This window comes from Aedes albopictus, chromosome 3 (genome assembly GCF_035046485.1).
Source record: "Aedes albopictus strain Foshan chromosome 3, AalbF5, whole genome shotgun sequence".
Lineage (NCBI taxonomy): Eukaryota > Metazoa > Arthropoda > Insecta > Diptera > Culicidae > Aedes > Aedes albopictus.
The window spans coordinates 282810373-282820637 of NC_085138.1; the positions used below are offsets into that span (position 1 = coordinate 282810373).

The 10265-nt window shown below is 36.8% G+C and overlaps 1 non-coding gene across 1 annotated transcript; it reads right to left on the reverse strand.

The window, feature by feature from the left end:
* Positions 1 to 4715: 4715 nt before the first annotated feature.
* Positions 4716 to 4788, reverse strand: Trnar-ucg (transfer RNA arginine (anticodon UCG)). The gene has a single exon. It is a non-coding gene; the product is annotated as a tRNA-Arg (tRNA).
* Positions 4789 to 10265: the final 5477 nt, after the last annotated feature.

A 10265-nucleotide genomic window follows, 5' to 3' on the forward strand; every position in this document is an offset into this window, starting at 1 on the left:
CTGGTCAGAAATTGGCCACTTCCCTGGGGGTACCAGGTTTCCGACATATCCGGAGAGGTGGCCAGTATATCCGAAATTTTTGGACACATGGTCCAATAATCTTGTTTTGCGAAATCATGAAGTTTGATATGTCGCAAGCTAGGTTACAGAACCGGTTAGAAAGTGGCCACTTTCCTGGGGGCACCAATATCCGCAGAAGTGGCCAGTGTATCCGAAATCTCTGGAAATATGGCCCAATACTCTTGTTTTGTAAAATCATAAAATGTGATATGTCGCAAGCTAGGTTTCAGAACCGGTCAGTAAGTGGCCACTTCCCTGGGGGCGCCTGGGCCCGGAACATCCGGAGAAGTGGCCAGTATATCCGAAATCTCTAGAAGCATGGTCCAATACTCTTGTTTTGCAATATAATGAAGTATGATATGTCGCAAGCTTGGTGGCGACACAAAGTGGCCACTTTCCTGGGGGCACCAGAATCCGGAACATCCGGAGAAGTGGCCTGTGTATCCGAAATCTCTAGAAACATGGTCCGATACTCTTGTTTTGCAAAATCATAAAGTTTGATATGTCGCAAGCTAGGTTTCAGAACCGGTCAGTAAGTGGCCACTTCCCTGGGGGCACCTGGGTTCGGAACATCCGGAGAGGTGGCCGCTGTATCTGAAATCTCTAGAAACATGGTCCAATTCTCTTGTTTTGCAAAATCATGAAGTTTGAAATGCCGCAAGCTAGGTTTCAGGACCGGTCAGAAAGTGGCCACTTCTTTGGGGGCACCTGGGTCCGGAACATCCGGAGAAATGGCCAGTATATCCTGGTAAAGCTGAATTGGATGTGGGTTTCATGAATATGTATCCATTTAGCCTTTATCAAGAATATCACAAGATATTTTATATTCTGTGATGTTCTAGGTGTTCCAAACTGTCATATAGTGAAGTCTTCAAATCTACAAGAATAATTTTATGTATTTACGCCACAATCAATAGCATTGCATAACCTACTGGGATCCGTGAAGCTTTTGACATCTGCTATGTCATTTATAGACACTATTATGATATTCCAGGTCAGCCAAACTTCCTTGGAGTTCATGACTTCAGATCTACATTCATAACAGTATCCATATCTGTTATATTGAGAAACGCTGCATAATCAACAGCAGTTACTGGAGCAATCTGAAGTCTACTTTTTTATAATAACCATTTGGGACATTCACGGTCGTCCAAACTGTTCTATAATGACGTCCTTCAAATCTTCAAGAAAAACTTCATGTGTTTTCACCATAAATAATAGCATAGCATAATCTGCTGAGATCCGTGAAGCTCTTGAAATCTCAAATGTCATTTAGAGGCACTATGGGAATGTTCCTTCCAGATCAGCCAAAATATCTATGAGTTCAGAACTTCAGGGCTACACTCGTAACATCAGCTATATCTGACATGCTGAGTAACGTTTCATAAGCAATAGCGGTGACTGGACCAACCTGAAGTCTTCTATATATTATTATGAACCTTTGGGACATTGAGGGTCGTCCATGTTTAGCTCTGATAGTAACAGTAGTTATTCTCACAATGAACTTTAGACTATAATCTGTAATCCCCCTGGCATATCATGAGTCATTTCAAGAGAGTTTTGAGATATTTCAGATCAACATCACTACTCCGAAGGCCATAGCCTCAGGTCTACACTAGTGATAATAGCTTTTGCCACTACGTTAAGGTGTTATATAATCCACTGTACTTACCAAAGCAGTACGAGAAACAATGCGCGTTGTTATATGTTTTGGGGATATTATGGGCTTCTTACTGTTATGAAGGTTAGTTAATAAAACAACCACTGTAACTTTCAGAAGACTTGCTGGACATGATAGGTTACAAACCGTAGCTTTTAATGAAAGAAGTTACCGTCACACCCGTAGACTTTAGGATCTAAACTCAAGAATAGTTTGGATGACCTAGCATATCTCGACTGATCTGATATTGTCTATTTACCTTTCAGAATTTAGGATCTAAACTCAAGAACAGTTTGGATGACCTAGGATATCTCGACTGATCTGATACTGTCTATTTACCTTTCAGAAGACTGGCTGGACATGATAGATTACAAATCGTAGCTTTGTATAATGAAAGCAGTTACCGTTACACCCATAGGCTTTAGGATCTAAACCCAAGGACAGTTACTTAGGATATCTCGACTGATCTGATACTGTCTATTGAACTTTCAGAAGACTAACTGGACATGATAGATAACAAATCGTAGCTTTGTGTAATGAAAGAAGTTACCGTTACACCCGTAGACTTTAGGATCTATACTCAAGAACAGTTTGGATGACCTAGGATATCCTGACTGATTTGATAATGTCTATTGAACTTTCAGAAGATTTACTGAACATGATAGATTACAAATCGTAGTTTTGTATAATGAAAGAAGTAACCGTTACACCCATAGACTTAAGGATCCAAACTCAAGAACAGTTTGGATGACCTAGGATGCCCAGAAAAAATATTCCGCATAATACTCTACCGTTTTTATACTATTGAATACCAAAACTACAGAAAAACGTAGAAAAAACTCCTGAATAACGCTTGAAAAAATCCGGCTTCAAAGGGTTTAAGGATCTCAGGAGAAATTCCTGAAGGAAACCTCGAAACCATCATTTGAACAATCACTGGAGGAACCTCTTAAGACATTCCATGACAAATCTTCGAATATAATTGTGTGGTTGAATCCCTAGATGAATTCTTGGAGGAATCTCTGGTGAAATTCATGATGAAATCACTGCAGTTATGGAAAAAATCATGGAGGAATTGTCCATACTCATATAGTTACAGTTAGAAACTATAAATAAATCTAAACTACCATTTTGATTCCTCAAAACCGCAATGCCGATATGCATATACAAATGTCGGGCGCCCACGCCTCTTAAAAGTGATCTCAAATTAGCCCCACCCCTGGTCCCCTCCAGAAAAAGTCCTAGCCACGCCAATGCCCGCAGGCTGCACAACAGCTGTGCAGGGATAAGGACGAGAGCTAGGTAATGTTGAAGGACAGACTTGGGATTGAAAGGTGAAAGCAGCACTCTGATAAGCACATGGTTGACGCGGAGAGCGTAGGCACGGAAAATCAAGGCAACAGTGGACGTCAGTGTAGTAGAGGCCACCAGAAAAGTTAGCTGGTTGACATTGAGGATCTTGGAAACTGAACTGCTACCGAAGGAGTGGAAGTCAGGGGTAATCTGCCGCATTTACAAGAAAGGTAAACATTTTGAATATGAGGACTTCAGAGAGTTCAACATTTTGAATGCCGCATTCTAAGTGCTATCCCAGATCATCTTCCGTCTGTCATATAAAACAAATAAGCTCGTGGGAAGTTGCAGGCCCGGTTAAGGATTGTGGCGGCCCGGGGCCCGAGCGGTTGTGAATCCCCTCGGAGGTACAAATGCGATGAGCAATACAGTTTTTCTTTGTTTTTGAGCAGTATTTGAATCAAAATTGGTTTTTGGGGGGGGCCCTAAAATGTGGGGGCCCGGGACCCTGGCCCCCCCAGCCCCCTTAGATCCGGCCCTGGGAAGCTGTCAAATCAGCTTCATTAACGGCCGGTCCGTAACAGACCAGATCATCGCCGTACGGCAAATCCTCCAGAAATGTCATGAATACCAGGTTCTAACGCATCACCTGTTTATTTACTTTAAGGCAGTGGCATACGTGGCAGTGGTATCGACTCACATCAATGTATAGAGAAACCTTGAATATCAGCAGATCGTCAACATCCTTGAGTGATTAGCATAACAGTTATCAATAAATTCGAAAAATCGCATCGTTACTGTACCACTGAAGTTTATAGAAATTCGTTTATTATATACAACAACTGTTAGAGGTTGATATAAAGCCGCAGCAGCATCATCGAGCGAATTATCAAGCAACAACAACCCACCGCAAACAAGGATAATAAATGCCGCTCAATTTCTGGCACGCGTTGCTCCAAACAAAAAGGAACAACACGTCCAACGGAGTAACAATCTCAGCGAAAATAAAACGAACAAACGAACGCGAAAATGACCCTTTTCGGCGTTTGCTGCTGCAGGGAGAATTTAAACCTAGCTGAGCGAACAAACGGGTTTCGATTCATTTGGGTTTTTGTCCTTACCCTTAGAGAGTACAATCGTTGTCGTCACACAACAACCAGCATGGGCTGAGCTTGGGCACCAGTAAGCTGGAACTGGCTGTGTCTCTTGTGTTCACCGTCCTATAGCGTAAAGCCATAACTCATAAATGGTAAATCACGCAAGACGAACTTTTTTCCCCAAACCGCGTGCTCGCTAGGTGGTTTGTTACCATGTGACGTGCAGCTGCTCGCTCATTGCTTGGCTCGGCCCGGCGGTTTGGAATTTATTACGCTAATATGCAAGTGGTCACAATACTGGGAGTATGATGACAGGTTCCCGGCTGGAATGATGTACTGCGACCACAGAAGGTAACTGCTACTTACTTATGGGTGTTTGTTTGTTCTGGATTGTTCTCACTAAAATGCCTGAACCACGAACATTTACCTATCCGTTCTGGTGAGTGAATGCATGGAATACTGCTTCTTACATCTAGGTTCGCTAATGGCGAAGAGCACGCATTTGTCTTATCTGTACAGCTCATATAATCACACGATTTGAATAGGAGGTAAAAGCGACACGAAACCTTAAACTTTGTGCCATAAAAGAAACAAAATATTACGCACGACCGTGACAGGACTCGAACCTGCAATCTTCGGATCCGAAGTCCGACGCCTTCTCCATTAGGCCACACGGCCAGCTGCGAATACTCTTGAATTTATGTTCCATTAATTAAACTACCGTAATTTCGGGTGAAATTGATCACCTTTCAATGACTCTGCACCTACACTGGTCATACAACCTAATCAAGCCTAGAAATTAGTGAAACATTTTATGGAAGAACTCTTGCAAGAACTTAAGGTAGACTTTATTGAAGAATTTCGGTCTAAATTTCTTAAAATAAATCACACTTAGAAAAAGAATACCGACTTCGGTAATGTTTTACTGAAATCTCAACCGTTAAATTTGTTTTACAAGAAAAACTCGGTAAAGTTTGCAACTTTTACCGAAAATTATAAGGAAAAAAAAACAATTTTGCAAAAAAAAAATCTTGTGAAAATATACAGCTAGTTGCGTACGGAAACTTTCACCGAAATCTCATCTTCTAATGATTTTTAAAGGAATTCTGAAAAAAAAAACCGAGTTTCTGTAAACTTCCAACAAAGGTGGGTAAAAGTTATTAACTTTACCGATTTTTTTCCTGTAACAATATTTAACGGTTGATACTTCGGTAAAATAAACCGATTAACGAATGGTGATTTTTGGTTAGTGTGAAGATATAATTTTCCAAGGGAGTTTCGTCAAGAACGTAGTTTGAAATTCTGTTTGGAACTCATCATAATTGATTTTTGTTAGAAATCACAGTTTTGAATCTCCTTTTCTCAGTGAACTTTCATCGAGGGGTGATTTCATAATTTAGTAAAAAAAACTCTTTTGGAAGGTCACGTTTAAACTTTTGTGGTTAATTTAAAAAAAATCATAGAATTCGTCCAGTATTTCCTCTATAAATTGTACGAAGGATTTGATAGAAATTTCTCAAGAATTCAGTTATAAAATAGTGAACGAATTTCGCACCAACTCGTTTTCGGGGTTGGCAGCACCCCCTCAGAATGTTATGAAATTTTGTAGGTTTCAAGACTTTACCTTTTAAAACAACTTTGCATATTTTGTTTTTTTTCAAAATTAACCTAGACCTAGACCTAGACTAACATTTAAAAAGAGTCAAAGTTTTTAACCGTTTTTTTACAACAAAATAACTCGAATATGATAAGTTGTACAAAAAGTGATGTATGGGGGACTTTTAGGGAATTGTCCAAGCTTTCAAGAAAAAAATATTAAAAAAATGTTTCACACGCTAAACAATATCATTTCAAAATTAAAAGTCAATTTACAGAAAAAGCCCACTTTTTTATGTTTTGAATTTTTTTTCCCAAGAAAGACAATATAGATGCCTAACTTTCCTCCATACATCACAAGATGGGCACTTTAAAGGAAAAAAAAAGTTTTTCTAACAAAAACTTTTTCATGTTATTTTTTTAGCGTGTTGCGCATTAACTCGTACGGTAATGTATCCAGAATCCCAATAACAATCCATTAAAACTTAATGGGCTCAACTACTTTTTTTTAAATATCTTAACGTGCTTGACATTGAAAACATTCTAGACTACGATTTGGAAAGGGCTCAAGACAAATTTGCTCTTAGGGTTTTATATCAATGAAAACGCTTAGGTTTTACAGTACATATGTACATATGTACTGTACATGTATTCATTATTTTGTTTTCTACAATATATACATCCTTTTTTATACATTCTATTGTAACATTTGTTGAATATTAGATCTTTAGTCTATCTGAAACAAAGTAAACTTTTTTGGATTATCTTTTGAATTCGAAAACTTCTTAGCTTCAATTTGATATTTAGAAACTGGCACAAATAAATGAAATTGTTGTGTACCAGGTATTGTTTTTACGTGACTGTATAGTTCTTCAAGTTCATCCGTCGTTTTTTGCATATTGTTCATTTGAAATAAAACAGAAATTCAATTTTGTTATATGTGTATCTGACTGTTTAACTACCCAATCATAAGTTCTCGAGGAGTTGTGATTGTGTTTCCATAATCTCGAACAAGACTTGCTCGTTTTGCCATTCGCTTGAGAGTACCTCCAACAGCATCACATGGACCTTAGCCATGTGAAGTTGCGAAGAATTGCCATTCTGCTTCCAATCCATACTTGGACCTAAAATTCCACAAACTGGCAAAGTTTTTTTTGTTCTTATAATGAGCTGCTGACATGAAAGTAATTTTTAGAAATCAATCGATTGTTTAATGAAATCCAGCGGTTTTGATATAAACAACTGAACTGCTGTTATATCGTGTGTAAGTACTTCAGATATTATTATAAAGCTCAAATTTTCCAACTTATAGCTTAAGAATTATTCCAATGGTAACCTTGAGCTGAATTTTGAATGATAAATGAATAGTTATCTGAAAAGTCACAAATTGTTAATACTTCTCCCTGTTTTATCCCGCAAAAATGAAGATTGTTCTTTATAAATGAAATCATGAGTTATAAGCTTATCAACTTTTACTACAAAATACGGAACAAACTCGTCTATAGTCTTAGTAATAGTTTCCAAATTGCGTAGATCAGTGGTTAGCCATTGTTGAAATAAAACCAATTCTTTATTATTCGCTTCTAATAATGATGTTAGTTCACTGGCAATAGTTTCTGTAGAGATACATTCTTCACATGTACGGAAAAAACAATCTGTGGTTCTTATAGTTTTGCTGCAAAGTATTTTGTCTGTAATTTCTTTAATTGAACCAAATTTTACACTATTAGTAATCAATTTGACATTTTCATGTATAGTACAAACACATACATTATGTGTGCCTGTACTATCCAGAAGTATACAATGCTTAGGTCTGATCTGTGTGAATAAAGTAAATCCAATTATAACATGTTTGTAATTTTCTTCAAAAATCATGTATGCTTCTTTGAGAGACATCATCAGCAAACGCTTTTGAATATGTTCTCTCTGACCATTCCGGATTTCAGAAACATAGTCATTAGATTCAGGCATGGCCCTGCTAATTTCATCACGTTCAAAAAAAATCAACACTATTTGCTTATCAGCATCATTAAACCCGCGCCCACGTTTAGCTTCGGTACTGCAAATCATACCTTGCTCTTTTACAAGTCTTTTCATTTGTTTTACTTTGTGATGTGTTGCGTCGAACTCGCTAACTATTTTATTTACTGACCACGACTCGGGTAGAACTGATGAACTGATAGCACTTTAATTTTATCGTTTTCACTAGTAATTGAAGAATTGAATTTATCTCTATGCTGCATGATCATTTCGTCGAAATTTTCCACTTTATCGGCGTCGTCTGGGTTCATACCAAATATGTTTCTACGAACTGCTTTAGTAATTTCAATTGACTTTTTTAAACGGTAATCCATACTCCTCATATTTCTCGATGAAATCGATGATACGTCCAAGACTTGAACTACAGAATTAAATTTTTCCACATTATATGGCCCTTGCAATTGATCCGCTGAAGGAACTGATTCTAGAGATGGTAGAGTAAGGTGGGGCGAAAGTTCGACCCTAGTTGAAAATTCAATGTTTTTCAAAAACCAAGGCAGGTATGAAAAAATTAATACCGTCTAGCGATTCTACCATCCATGAGTCAACACTTTGCTGAACAAAGTTACGCAAAATGTCTTTTCAATTTTAAATTACAACACTTGTTGTATGTGTGTGTCTTATTCGAACTCTTGCCCCACCACTGGGACAATAGTTCGAATCTAGTGTTTGTGGATTTTCGCTAACCATTGCACACTATTTTGACACTTTGGTAATAGGAATACCTAAAACCAATTAATATTTGATGTTGGAACTGGAATACACTTTAAAGTTCGACCTGGATTTTACCCAAATCAGGGTTAAATTAACTACACCAAAAAATAGTAGTTTTCCGCCAAATTCAGATAAAACAACTTTTTTTCAACTTTGATCGAATTTTCTCACTAATTCCATCATTTTTAGAGATAATATTTACATTTTGCTGAGTTTTAGGTTTTCACCTGAAGTTGCCACATGACTCGAACTCTTGCCCCACAATTCGAACTTTTGCCCCACTATGTGTAAAATATGATTTCCAAAACTTTTTTGCAAAAAGTTATACACGCTAAAGCATCTTCAAAAAATACCTAGTTACGCCCCAAAATAAAATATCAAACTCGATTTCATTACAATTCCATTCCATGCGTTGGAAGGACCATCGCACATTACAATTTTTTGATCAAAAACCAACATTTTCTCATAACGTATCTAAATATTGATCAATTATCATAGTTTTTGGAGTGAAAAAGTCGTTTTCAAAAAGGCTTCGAACAACCTTGACACACTAAAGAAATAATTCGAATTGAGCTCAAAAACTTCAAAAGAAACTCTTGCCCCACTCGAACTTTTGCCCCATTTTACTCTATCGTTTCTGAAAAATAAAAAAACATATTAAAATTGACTATTAACCCTCTAATACCCAAATATTTGATTTTGATCTAAATATCATTTTTCATCATCTAAAATCGATTTAAACATGTTTTGGAAGATGATCCTTTTTAATTCTCGATTTCGTGAATTTCAGTTTTTGATTTCTCAAATTTTTATTTTTGAACATCCCCACACTTTTATGTTTTTTTTCCTGGAAGCCAATTTGGGTGACGGATTTTTTGAGCTGAAAACATTTAGAGATTTTATGATTATTGTTGAAATATTATTATTTGAATTTTTTTTCGCAGAAAATTTTATTTTCCGTGTAATTTTCAGGAAAATAATTTTAGAGTGTATTCGATTCCCTTAAACTATTAAACAAGGATAGAATGATTTGGGAAAAAATTAAAATATGTTAATTGTAGCGTTTCAATACAAAATAAACAATGACTTGTTAAAGGTGACTAAAACATCAATTTTTCAATGATTTTAAGAAAATGTAAATACGCTTTAAAATACACCAAAAACCATTTTGAGATATACAGAACAGTCCTAAATATCAGCCAAAAATATAAAAAAAATGATTTTCCACGAAACAAAAATTACAAAAATGCTCGTTTAATTTTTGTTTTATATTTATTTTTTTATTTTTTCATGAAAGCTTGGACAATTCCCTAAAAGTCCCCCATACAATACTTTTTTATAGGTCTTGTTATTTTTGAGTTACAACGATTTTAAAAAAATATTCGAAAAAAAGTTAGGCCCTCTTCAGATGTTACTCTTGAAAATTTTCGAAAATCAAAGTTAAGTATGCAAAGTTGCTTATAAAAACCTAGTCTTTATGCCCACCAAGTTTCATTCGATTCTGAGAGGGTGTTGCCAACCGCTGGTTGAGTTGGCGCGAAATTCGTCAGTGGCATCAATGGCTTACCCGCAAGAGGCGCGTTCACAGTTGTCAGTATGACTTTAAATACTTTATTTTGTATGGTCAGAAGAATCTTAATTTTCGGGAGAAATCTCTGGGGGAATTCCGAAAGAGCCTTCTCTGGGGGAATTCCTGAAGGATCGTCTGGCAAAATATTCAAAAGAATTCCTGAAGGAATTATTGTAAGAAATCCTGACAAAATCCTTGAGTAAATTTCTAAAGAAACTGTTGTAGGGATTCTCGA